Source organism: Notothenia rossii, assembly GCF_949606895.1.
Source record: "Notothenia rossii genome assembly, chromosome: 1".
NCBI classification, from domain to species: domain Eukaryota; kingdom Metazoa; phylum Chordata; class Actinopteri; order Perciformes; family Nototheniidae; genus Notothenia; species Notothenia rossii.
The window spans coordinates 23,372,193-23,385,447 of record NC_136912.1 but is presented as its reverse complement, the minus strand read 5'-3'; the positions used below and the strand labels follow the sequence as shown (position 1 = coordinate 23,385,447).

Here is a 13,255-nt window from a genome sequence, read left to right as displayed (position 1 = left end):
CTATAATTATAGTTGCTAGAAAAAAACCTCGAGGAAATTACAAAAGGCAGAAAAGGTCTCACATCACAAACATATTTGGTATTCTGATAAAAAATGATGTGTGCACACAAACAATATTCATTAATTTGTAACAGGACCTGAAGTGAAAACAAATGTAGTTTCAAGACAAGGAATTAACTTCAAAGTCAAACTCTATGAGTGCTTGGCCATCTCCCGTGCGCATCCATCCATCCTCACCTGTGACGGAAGATGAGAGGTTCAAGACTCGAAGACTTGTGATGTGATACAAGAGGAAGATGATGGCGTGACGACTCGTCACTGGTCATTAGTTCTGAAGCAGAAACATTCCAGAAGAATCTTTTCCAGATGGGTACTTACAACAAGTTTTAGTGCCCCATTAAAATGGTCTCATCACTGGTGACTTAACGGCCTCTGATCTCATTGTATGTTGTTTGTTTACTCTCCAGTGGGCTTTCATTTCCTGTGGGTCTGCTGCTTTTTGCAGCTCTAGCAGGTCTCAGTGGGTTAGAAAGCTTTCATTTATTTGGACTTCTTCAGGGGATTTTGTGCTAATCCTGTTGCTCTTGTTTGTATTTTCGACCCTTGAAATGCTATTTATTCTCTTGCTGTATTGGAGCCATTATTCATGTTTGAGTCTTCTGTTTTAGCTGTTTATTGAAACAAGACCAACAGTTAATACGAATTATTCAAAAAGAGATATCCTTTTGTCCCCCACACCAAAAAAAGCATAATAATTATTTTTCACAGTCATTCAAGTTGTTCTTATCATGAATCTGGTAAAGAGAAGGAGTACAAATGTATCCCTTTCCATTAAAATAGTGTATGTGATTCATAAACACTAGAAGATGTATGATTATTATTATTCAGGGAAACGCACATTCTGAGAATTTCAGAACTCAAAGAAGGATGCTTTTTAAATTGACAGAGTACTGCGATACTCAGAGATCAGAGCAGAAGTCATGATGTTGTCCAAGTGTGTTCAGAAACACACCACACTGATAATTTTTCGTACTTGTCCCTCCAGTCACTAGCACAAGACACCCTTTTATATCATCTTCCAACTGCCCCCTCAGTATCCCAGTGACCTGCCAGCTAAATTAAGTCCAGATCTTATCATACAGTATAATGAGACATACATATGTTTTCCTCAAGCACAGAAAAAGTGAAACACCAGACAGCATACTTTACTTGAGGGTGATCTGCCCAGCTGAATCCAAATGTTTATGGAGATTTGATCTTTTACTAAGAATAAATGTCTTTACTTTTGATGCCAGTCACAGCACTACGAGTCGCTGAAACTGTTGGAAAATCTAACTTGGGCTTGAGTAGAGTATTAATCAAAAGTTAAAATAAATCATCAAATCCATCCAATAGTTTTTTAGGTATTTTTGTCAAAGCAGTACCAAGCAGGACCAATTGACCACCTGACAAACTTGCTCAAAAATGGGATGACATTCATTGACTATATCCAAATTTATAAATTATGGTAGGCGATAAAAATGGACGAGGAGAACCACAGAATCTGGGAAGGGGAATAATTGCCAGTGAATTTCCATAACTCAGAATGTATTTCAACTAACATACATACCACCTCCACCTGTCTGAGCGGCCTTTTGACTCCTTATTTCTCCAGACTATAAGTGGCCGTAATTTTTTTTCATGAGGAGGTTGAAAGCCTTTCTTTGTCCTAGAGTGAAGACATCTTGTTTTTCCCATCTCCTTTTACTTTCCATTTTGTATTTGTCATTGTGTAAGAGTGAACTTAAAGATCCCTGACAGTTGAGACCACATAACAGAAAAAAAACAGCTCGGCTAAATGGACCATTCCGACAGTGACTCTTTAACCTACACTAGCCTCCAGGCACTTGTTAGATCTGATAAAGAATGTCTGTAATGGTTATGGCGTCCAATTGTTTTCCTGAAATTCACTTCTGGTACTTTGGCTGTTGCTGTCAAATAGGTTATTTGAATCAAAATTATAAGTATAGTGTGATAATCAACTCTAATTAATTATGTTAGAGGTCTTAAGCTGTGAACTGCACAAAGACAAATGCTTTAACTTCTTTTAGGAATGCGATATGGGTGCCTTTGGCCTTCAAAGGCCTTTTCAAAAGAAAACCTTGTGTTACGGCAACATTGTCACCAATCACAAGATGTTTCTCTACTACCATAAATGGCATCAAGCTCATCCAGTGCTGTATAAGTTTCATACATTCAGTTTTTATAGCAACATTTATGTTACTTGAGATGTTTGTTAGTAAATTGAGTGTCTTGTTCCCTGCTCATCCAATGACAAGACCTCCAAGCAGCTTCAACATAATCTGTCTTTAGACTGAGCGGCCACTTAATGTCCCTTTCTCCCTCTGATCGAGAGGTGTTGCCTGTGACCTTTCACCTTGTAGTCACTCAGGGATCGTAACCTCTTTGCCACCATGAATGGGTGAACACAAGGCCACTGGCTGAGTGTTGTCACACTCTGTGTTCAGGCCAAGCTCCACTTTAACTCCTTACAGCTGGTAATAATACAAGCACTGGAGCGCTTAGCATTAGCATGTTGGGTAAGTGACACTTTGACAACTTAATGTCTTTATGTGTGTGTGTGCGTATGTGGTTGAGGTGAGGGTCAGTGGACGCGATGTGTGTCCAGCATTTCTTAGACTTAATACCCTGACAAGACACAAAGTTGCCAGCTGCTAACTCAAGCCCTTATTTTTCATTAATTGGTAGTAAAACAAAGCAGAATGTCAGTAATGTTCTGAAAAAGGTCTCCTGGTAATGCTATTCAAATTGGGGTTTGTTTAAATTCCCTGAGGGGCTGTCGGCTTTCAAGCTCGCGTGCGTCTTTAACTTTCTTATCAGCTTTCATTTGAAACCAAATGAATGGTAGACATGTTGTTTCCCTGTTGGCCTGTCTTTCGGCAGGGACAATATAGCCGTCATGTCAACCACTTCAGTAGCCCTAACCAATATGCACGCAATGAAATCCGAGCTAGAAAAGCCTTGCTGTCTGATGCCTCATGAGCATGACAGTTTAGAGGATCGAGTTCAAAACCTGCGGGTGCATAAAGGAAGAACTCAGAAACCCAGCAGCCTATTCTCTTATTTACTTGTCTTGTGCTTGCCTCATTGCCTTAAAGCCATGAGCACTCAAAGCGGGGTAGCAAAGGGGGTTTTGTCTTGTTTTTTATAGTTGTAAATGCTGAAACATTTTGTCTTCAGGCAATGACGTGCTGTTATCTCTCTGTAGTCAAACAGTCTGAACATAAGTATAAGAAGGACATTGTTGTCCTCTGAGAAATCATAGCTCATTGTTTGCAATTCTACAAATTAAATAATGAAGTCACAACTTTTGCTTTTCAGTTATTGACAGACTCAGCAAGTCACTTTAGGTTATATATGTTAACCCATTTCAGTCATGCGAGAAGCCTGCCTCATAGGATGTCATGAGGACTGGTTAGTACGGACTGAGACATCTCATCAACAAATATATATGCTTCAAATGCAATACATGTTCAAACCAATGATAGGGCACCCTGGTAGCTTACCTGGTAGAGCAGCTCTTTTATCTAGGCAGAGTCTCCTCTTTCTCCAATGCCTTTCCTGGATTTTACAAGCTGTCAATGTAAGTAAGGCATAACCTTCAAAACTGAATGTTTTAATTGGGATTAAGCTTGAGCTAGCTCCCAGTGAAACTGAGGGTACTAGAACACTATGGTTATCTGGTCCATTGCTTGTCATCACACATTTTTCATTCCCATGCATGAATCACTTTAATATGGCCCATTAAACATGTGCTACCCTTATGTTACCCAGAGTGTTGTCTTGCACTGAGGCTTGTGTTTCTCTATTATCCCGTTTTAAGTTTCCTGTCCACTCCTTTTCCTTCTTTCTTGGAAAGATGGAAGACTGGGTAAACAGAGAAGGGTCAGCATGAGAGCCACAGCCCAATCTGTTGGGCATATGGAGGTTATGTCACTGCTGCCAAACTCCAGCTGGACAGTATTAGTCCCCCTCCTCCCTCTGGAGTTGAGCTATCATCCCCCAGGGGCCGATGAGGAGCGGAGGGACGAGGGGGGAGACACAGGCCTGACTGCGGCTCCTGTTCATCTCCCAAAGTCCCCACCCTCAAACACATCAGTGCTGTCCCCTAGCTCGTAAAGTCAATAAACCAACTGTGTCTATGTGTAGGACAGGGAGGGAAAGAGTGGTTGAAGGGGGGTTCACGGCATCAGGGGTAAAGTGTTATAATGTATTTAAGTGATGAGAGAAATTGAGCCGCAGGCATTTGAGGATATATGCTATTATTGTTGATGCTTAAGAAGGAAACAAAAAGATAAAACTGAAGATCTGCTATCAATATCAGCATCATCAGTATTCATTCACAAAACGACTTTAAATATCAGTCATTCTATTTGGCCCTTTAATATGCTTGACCCTGATTTGATCAATGGGTCACAATCCATTTATTACATTTTCTGTCCACTGCCTACATGAAGGGATACTGCCTTCTCCTTACACAGCCAAACACCCACTTCCTTCTGTTTATTTATATGTGGCTTAATACATTAGATTCCTTACATTCCTGCACTGCTGATTTGAGTCAGCTATGCATAAAGTAAAAAATGTAGATGTTGCAACTAAAGTAAGGCCTTTCATAATCGTATCAAAAACCTTCCTTGTTGGTCAATGCTTACAGAAGGGTACATTTTAAATGTTTTAAGCATGAAAGCAAGCATATTTCCAAGACAGACGCAAAAAACCCTGAATCTACTTAATCTTTGCATTTTTGACTGATATTAATAAAGTTGTAATTGTTTAAAGATGAGCCACAGTTATTAAATGTATCCTGTTTGGTTCAGCAATTATATTTGTAACAAAACATTCAATAATTATACCAGAGGTAAGCAATGAAACAAAAATAAGATGATTTACATATGTTTTAATTTTCACCAGTAGATTTGATGTGATTCAATTTCTCATCTTGATTCATGTTTCCTAGCAACAGTTTTCACTAATCACTGTTTTCCACAATTTGAAAGAGATGAGGAATAGATTGTAGGTGTTTATTAGACTTTTGGTGTGTCTGCCATTCATTCCATCTCTCTTTGATCTGCATTAGCACTATCTTCCATCCTATCTTCTGACAAAGGACACAAGTCACATGAGCTCTATGAAGTTGGGAGCTGGAAAAAATCACTCTGAAATTCAAACCTGCTCAATGCACTTTTGCAAAGGAGTCTCCGGATCAGTGATAATCTCCCAGCTGAACCTGGTTTGTGTTTATCCTGACAGCCTAGATGTCTGCATGGTTTGTCACGTGGCTCGCTAGAGGTCAGGGTTCAAAGGAGGTCACGGATCAGAGCAGGGAAGACTAAAGCATCAACTTCCTGCGTTACACACTGGTTGATTCTGCACAGAGAACGAAGGGACATATGGTACTTTGGAATTCGGTCTTTGCTCCATAGTCAAAAACAGGAAACAAAATATAAAAAGGAAGAGAGTTCTACACTTTCTTGTGTCAAAGGTGATATTTGACACCTTAGAATGGACACGCCAATTAAGGACACACAGGCATTTATTGAGAAGATAAAAACATACCCCTCTCATACACACACAAAAACAGGAATGCATCCACCTCCAACTATCGATGTGCTCCATTATTTCCTCCTAATGTCAAACACCTCCCATCTCCTGAGCATCCTTCCACTACCACGTTGTACCTCCTTCAAACAACGTTTAACCCACCAACACTGCTGCAGGGCACATCCTCTCATTGCAACTTAAATCTTGAACCCAAGGTCCCATGATTCATTGCTGCTGAAAGGTAGCCGGCACACTTTTGACACCAATGTTAACTCCAACCACCATATGCCAAGTCTATCTCAATCCAGAACACTCCAGACAATATCAACAGACGTTGCATTTCTTGGAAATCCCGTCATTACAGTTTTGTTTGAGGATGATTGGTATAAACCTGACATCTCTTTAATGACATACATGTGGTAGCCCTCAAAGCAGGGACAATGCTGTTGACAAAGCAATCTCAAAGTTGATTTAGTATTTCCTATGAATCCTTTGATCATATGAAATGATCTTCATCAGCACGCTCACGTTGAGTTGTAGGTTTTCACAGCAAGTGCAAATTATTTGATTTTGAATCTTCAAGGCAGTAGACGGAAAACTGATACAAAAATGCAGAGGCTTTGGTCTGTGAAGGTTTGGCTAGCAGAACAATTATAGCCATGTTTTACAAGGAACAATACTCTGGTGTTGTTTTTATGATCATTCATTTAGGATGAATAATGGTTCGTTCACACCGGACGCGATGCGATTTTTGGGGGCAGCGCGATTACATGTAAAGTCAATGCAGAGACGCGGACAGACGCGAATTCAGTCCGACGGCGCGCATGAAGCCGTTGATGCGAATGCCGCGGCGCGATTGAGGCGATTGGAGGGGGCAGACTTGTCAAAGCATTAATTCATGTTTTTTACTAACCGGTATCAGTATGTTGTTAATTCGGCATCATTTTTGAAACGTGTATTACAATTACAATCACGGTAAAATATGTTCATTTTGTTGTAGGTGTAGCCCCCTGGCTAGCGCGTCTTGTTTTAATGATGCGAGTAAACACAGCTGACAGACGCGGTGAAACTCAAGCGTTTAGAGCGATTAGAGCGAAGCGAATATTCGCGTCTATCGTTTTTCTATTGTTTTTCCAACCCAGTTTAGATTTAACCACGCCCACTTCCGCATTACGCAAGGATCGACGTAGCTACGCGATAGCGTCATAGACTTCATCTTCGGCGGTCGCGGTAAAGCAGGATATTGAATAGTTGTTTTTTGTCTTTCCAAAGGATTTGTTGACTGAAAGTAAATGATCCTGTAATCAAAGCCATATCGAAGAGTCCTGAGATTGTATTACTGGTGTTTTATCATCTATAAATAGCCTGTGTGTATTCTCAAATGTAGTTTTCAGGACAAACAAAAGACGTTTTAAATATCTTATCAGCCGGTGTAAGTGCAGAATATTTAATATAACCTTGACTATTACTGTGTACTTCATTTATCTGACAACATTATTTAATGATACTATTTTATATATATGTATACTGTATATACATGTATTTATTCATTTATACACACACTCACATACTGTATATACACTTTATATTAATTCATTTGAGTTATTCAGGTACTATTCTGATGCTAATACTTTAGTACTTATACTATTTCTACACTCTGGTACTTGTACCTTTACTCAAGTACAAGATCTTATCACTTCTTACACCTCTGGAAAGCACTTTTATGTAAAGGAATACATTTTTATAAATGTCCCAACATTTCATTTTTACATGGCAAAACGTTAATATGTTATTAATGTCAAATGTTATATGTTGTATTATATAAAAAAATAGACATTTATAACATATTATAGATGTCTATCTTTAAATAAAATATTAAATAAATACCTTTACATCCTAAACAGAAGGTCAAAATGTTAATATGTTACATGCCAAACAAAAAAACGAAACATTATATATAGGCTATATACAGTACAGATGTTTGCTAATGTATCCATCAGGAATTAATATTAAATGATGAATTAACATTACCTCAGCAGTGCATAAGTGTGGTCGTCAGTCATATTGACAAAAAATATTGTATATTGTATATTATGCGGCGTTTAAGCCTGTTAAGTGGCCTGACGATTTTTGTTGTATGTATTGTGAACGCAACACTGTGCAAATGTGGGTCTGCCTCACACAGGGGGAATGTCTGTCTACATGGCCACTTCCATACCGATCATAAATCAAAGCCCTCGATTGGTCTATGTGGTCATTCAAGCTCGGGAGGGTGTGTGTATGTGTGGCACGAGCGAGCAAGCGAGAGAGAGAGCGCGCACCGATTACTTGTATTTTTTTGTTAGCATCTTGTTAGCTAGCTGCGCTAACGGATATAAGGAGCTGTTTCAACAAAAAGGTGGAGGGAGAGTCCTCTACTGTCAGACTGAGAGGATCTTATAACTACAGCTCGCAACAGCTCAGTGAGGTAAAGGACTCACTGAGTGTTTAGATAGTTGACTTAGTCAGTTATCTCAGTGGGTCTCAAACGGTTTGATAACCATAATGTAAACACATATTTCCATTTGAGAGGGGAGTGATTAGTCAAATATGCATGAATAAAGATTAAATAGGTGAAAAAGGGTAAGATAAACTTTTAAAACTGGTTGAGAGCAAACGAGTCCTTGCTGCTGCCTCAAAGAGGAGCAGGGGGGAGAGGAGGGAGACAAGAGAGGCTGATTCAGGGGCCCAGACACACTCAATTAACGAAAAATAAATAAATTAACAACTTTCAATTTTTTGTTATATTGGATATGGTATGTTATTGTTTATGGCCATGTTCTTATGATGTTAATTATTTAAATGTATACAGTTCTGTTTCATATGGGTGTTTCCATAGATCTAGTCTCTTTATTTTCCCCAACCTTTAAAAAAAGATCTTGCCGGAGGGACATGACCCAGAATTAGAGGTCCATCCCCACTTAAAATATGTTCACATGGATAGGTTCCCAAATACATTTGCAATTTTTTTTAAATAGTAACCCCTGTTCATATGTTTATTATTGTGTAGTATATAATAATCCAGCAAAATGTCACAAAAAAAAAACAAGTAGTGGCCTGGCTGGGTGTATAATTCTCGGCCTGACTTATTGTCCCAGTCCGGCCCTGCGATACTGTTTCAATTATTTGAATGTCAAAAACAGCTACTGTGGAGCAAAAAGTAATTATTCCACTGATTATTATACCTCACTTGGTTTGGAGTAGGAATTCTGGAAACTTCCAGCACAGCTCAAATTATTGCTGTGTGCTCTTCTCCAAGCCATATGGTTGGCATCATTAACCACTCCCCAAATATTCAGTTGGTTTCCCAAGCAGACCTCCACCTCTTGTAATTCTGAGAAAACGTGTTAACACACAGTACCTCTTTATGTGTTGAAATGGGATTGCTCCAGTGTTATAGCTTTTAGAAATACATTAAACAAGCTTGGTTCATTCACTCTGTGCCAGAAACAACTTTACCCTAAAATATTGTTTTTGAGTCTTAGCAGTGAGATTATTGAAAATAAGAACCAGCGTTTACAGTAAAACCGCAGCAGTTTTTACAGCCTTGAAGTTGGAATAGAAGTTTCCACTTACACTTAGCCTGTAGTGTTTGCCATGTGTCCTCTCAATCTTAGCTTTTTATCTGAAACCTAATTCAACATACCTTTTGGGTAATGTGTGATGCTTGCTATTACATTATTTTACTTTGTTACTTCCTTTTTTAATACTTTGAATGTAACTTCGAATGTCAACCTTTTCTTTCCTATTTTGCCAAAACCTCCAAATGCCTACTGGTTCTGCTCTTCCTCTGCCTCTCCTCTCTCACCGTAAAGAAAACCACCACTAATCTGCCAACCATGACTAATAAGAAAGGTTGTGTGTGTGTGTGTGTGTGTGTGTGTGTCTGTGTGTGTGTGTGTGTGTGTGTGTGTGTGTGTGTGTGTGTGTGTGTGTGTGTGTGTGTGTGTGTGTGTGTGTGGGGGGGGGGGGGTGTGTGGGGGGGGGGGTGTGTGTGTGTGTGTTTCTATGTTAACTTACACACTGTTTGCTTTAGCATATACACATTAGTGTTGGCCAATAATTCTCCCTGCCATTGTCTGAAATCCAAGGTTGAGCAGAAGTCACATATGGCAGCGCTTTACAGGGACACACTGTTTGAACTCCTTTAACATGTCAGTCATGCTTAAAGATTTACAGTCCACTTAGCATAAATGTACCTTTTTAGTATTAGATCTGCGAAAAAGAGCAGTAGCACCCTACTTAACCCCATGGATTAGTTAAAATACAGTTTGTATCCAATCAGACTCTGGTTCTGGGTTGGTGTTTTGATACTACATACTTAATGGACCCGTAAAGACCTCTGAACTCAATTTAAAGAAAGATCACTAATTGTCAAGATATCAACCAAGATCCAAAATAAACATTCACTAATAAACATTCAGAAAGTACTCGAAAGTACTCATGTAGTAAAAGTATTCAGCATGTGCAAATAACAACACAAAGGCTGATCCTTTTATCTGCTGTTGTACAGACGGTGTATCTTGTTTTGAAGACTCTTTGAAGTGAAGGTGCAGGACACTTTATCACCAGAAAAAATAAATGTCCCTGCTTTACTCTTTTTTGTACTTGTGCTTAGACTTACTGCTGCGGCCAAAAAGTACAAATTCAATGATAGATGGATGAGCACTTGTTTTTGTTAACCCAACCACCTGCATGAAAAACACATAGTACTACCACACCAATCTGTTGTTTGTGTGCGTGTGTGTCAGCCTCCTGCCTCTATTGTGATGGTGGTCAGTCCATCAAAGCCCGGAGAGGGTGTCGGCGAGGCATTTCGTCCACTGTCTGCTTCACACTTCCTTTGTGTGTGTGTGTGTGTGTGTGTGTGTGTGTGTGTGTGTGTGTGTGTGTGTGTGTGTGTGTGTGTGTGTGTGTGTGTGTGTGTGTGTGTGTGTGTGTGTGTGTGTGTGTGTGTGTGTGTGTGTGTGTGTGTGTGTGTGTGTGTGTGTGTGTGTGTGTGTGTGTGTGTGTGTGTGTGTGTGTGCTGGTCCAAGCCTCTGTCTCCCTGCACTTCCTCCTTGCCCCATTGTGTGTATGGAAGCATATTCTCTCTCTCTCATTCTCTCTCTCTAATCAGTGTCTTATTGGGCTGATCCCCAGAACCATAGATGAGCTATTTATGGAGATTCCTGTTATGAAAAGATAATTCCCGCAATTCCCCTCTTCTGTCTCACTCACCCTTCTCCTCTCTCTATCTCTCACGCACAGACACTGCTGTCTCTCTCTCATTACCTGAAACTGCATCAGTGAAAGGCAGAAGACACTTGTCATTGGAGGATTTTACATTTGTGTTTCAAGAACAGTGGCAGTACCTTGCCTCTGAATAAACCCCAATCTTAGACACACATTATATGAAGTTGCATTGTAATTAAAACAGAAATCCCCTTTCTTTCCTGTTTTTGATTACTTTATGGCCTCCCCATCTGTTATGGAAAGACTCTTTATTTATGGCCTTGTTATCTGAAATTCTCAACAACATAAAAGATAATCCCATTATAGCTGTTTATTAGACACACACACACCTAACATGTGCATGTCTATTTCAGGAAAGGCCGATGACCTTTGCAGACCCATAATTTAGTTATCTCTCTTCGTAAGTCTTTGTTGACACGGCCTTGGGTGTTTATGTGTGGGTTGGACTGACACGTCCGTCGGCTGACCCTCACCTGGCTCCGATGTTTGGGGTTAAGAATGGTAGAAGAGGCAAGCGTAAACCCTAAGGAAAGCCCAGTGGAGGGCTCTTTCATCTTTCGCTCACGTTTCAGTCTTTTCTTGTTTACTCTTGCCATAGTTTATTTATTTCTATATCTCTTTCTGCAAATGTTTTATTTTTACCTTTAATTATTTGTATCTTCAAATGTCCTCTTCCGGCCCCTCCCTCTGTATCTCAGAGGTCACACTGTAAAGTTTACAACCTAAAACAGTAGCTTCACCAAACAGCAACAAGTGGATGGGGCAAATCCTGCCTGAAGACCCACCTCTTTTCCCTCTCTTTCGAGTCAGTTTGAGCTATGTTTTATCGATTGTTATGCTTTTATTTGTCTGTCCATAGCCCTTATGTGCCTTTTTATCTATTATTATGTGTGCCTTTGACCTATTATTGTAATATTATATTTTATTATAATGTTATGTCTGCTGTGAAGCACTTCGGTAAAACCATCTGTTTTAATATGTGCTATATAAATAAAGTGGATTGGATTGGATTGGGCATACAAGGCCTATTTATTCCAAATCAAATTCCTTTGGCTTATATTGTTTACGCACCTGGGCTTTTTTTTGTTTAAAAATAGAAGTGATGATTAAGAACAGCTCGAGACATGATTAAAATGTACTATGAATCGCATGATAAGCCACAGAAATGTCCCTGGTAATATGCCTTAAATGTAAAAGTGTTTGTTTTCTTCCCTGGGAAAAGTTGCCTTTAATGCAGGCTTAATCCCTCGTGTCTGCCTGCTGTAACACTGATGCAGCTCCTCATTTCCTCCCTTTTGTCCAAAGCCCTCATTAAACTTGTGTGTATTTGATCTGTATCTGAATCATAAGCCAAACAAGCGCTCGACTCTGACGAGCTTTCATGAATGAAAATCTAGACACTCAAAAGAGACACACTCATTTGCCCCAGAGCAACTGGCAGCCGTGGCAGTCTGCTTGTGTGATCTCTCACACTTTACCACACACATTCATCAACAATCGCTCGCATTATTGTGCATCTATCACTAAAAAACAACTTGAGAGCGCAAGCCCCCTCAACCCTGCACGGGGGTTTTGTTGTGCAGTCTCTGGGTGGTCGGGGATTTGGCCTTGTTTGGTAATCTCTCTTTCCTCTCTATATTTGCTTTTTTGTTCTCTCTCTATCCTTCCCCTATGCCTCTCTCTCTTTCTTACACACACTATCAGACCATAATTATATTGCTCCCTCCCTTCCGGTTGCAGATTTAGGATAAAAACCTTCAGTTTATGAGTTCATAAGCCCATGGTTTCCGTTGATGTATTATTTGATATATGCTATAATTCTTATGCTTTAGCTGGATGAATTTATATACTGGTAATGTGTTCATATCCCTAATTGCATCAATAGATTATATTATACATTGTTTGTCAGATTCAGACTATTATTTACGTGCTCTTTCATGGAATGTATTCCTATCTTAATTAGAAAGCTTTGCACATTTTTGGCTGCTCATGTTAACTTTGGTGTTTTGTTGACATTGGCTTAACTTCTGTTTGGGTTCCCACAGACCATACAGCTGTGTGTGTAGAAATAATAACTGCAAAATCAACCACATTTTGCACATCAATGTGTTTTTGCCAAACAAATATCAGTATGTGGGCCTATACTTTGTGAAGTTTCTGTCACACCCCCAGGTTTATGTCACGGGTTTTAGTGTTGTCTGTCTAGGTTTGGGTGTTTGCGGTCATGTTTTTGCTCCTGGATTATTGTCTGGTCCTTTTCCCTGTGTTTTTCATGTCTGTCGTTAGTTCCCTGGTGTGTCTAATTCCCTGATTGTTTTCACCTGTCACTCCTCGTGTGGCTCCTGTGCCCATCAGTGTCAGCCCCGCCCCTGATTGT

The 13,255-nt window shown here is 39.7% G+C and overlaps 1 protein-coding gene across 7 annotated transcripts in view; it reads left to right on the top strand.

The window, feature by feature from the left end:
• Positions 1 to 13,255, top strand: part of dlc1 (DLC1 Rho GTPase activating protein) — a 94,594-nt gene that overhangs the window by 54,835 nt on the left and 26,504 nt on the right. The window lies entirely within an intron of this gene.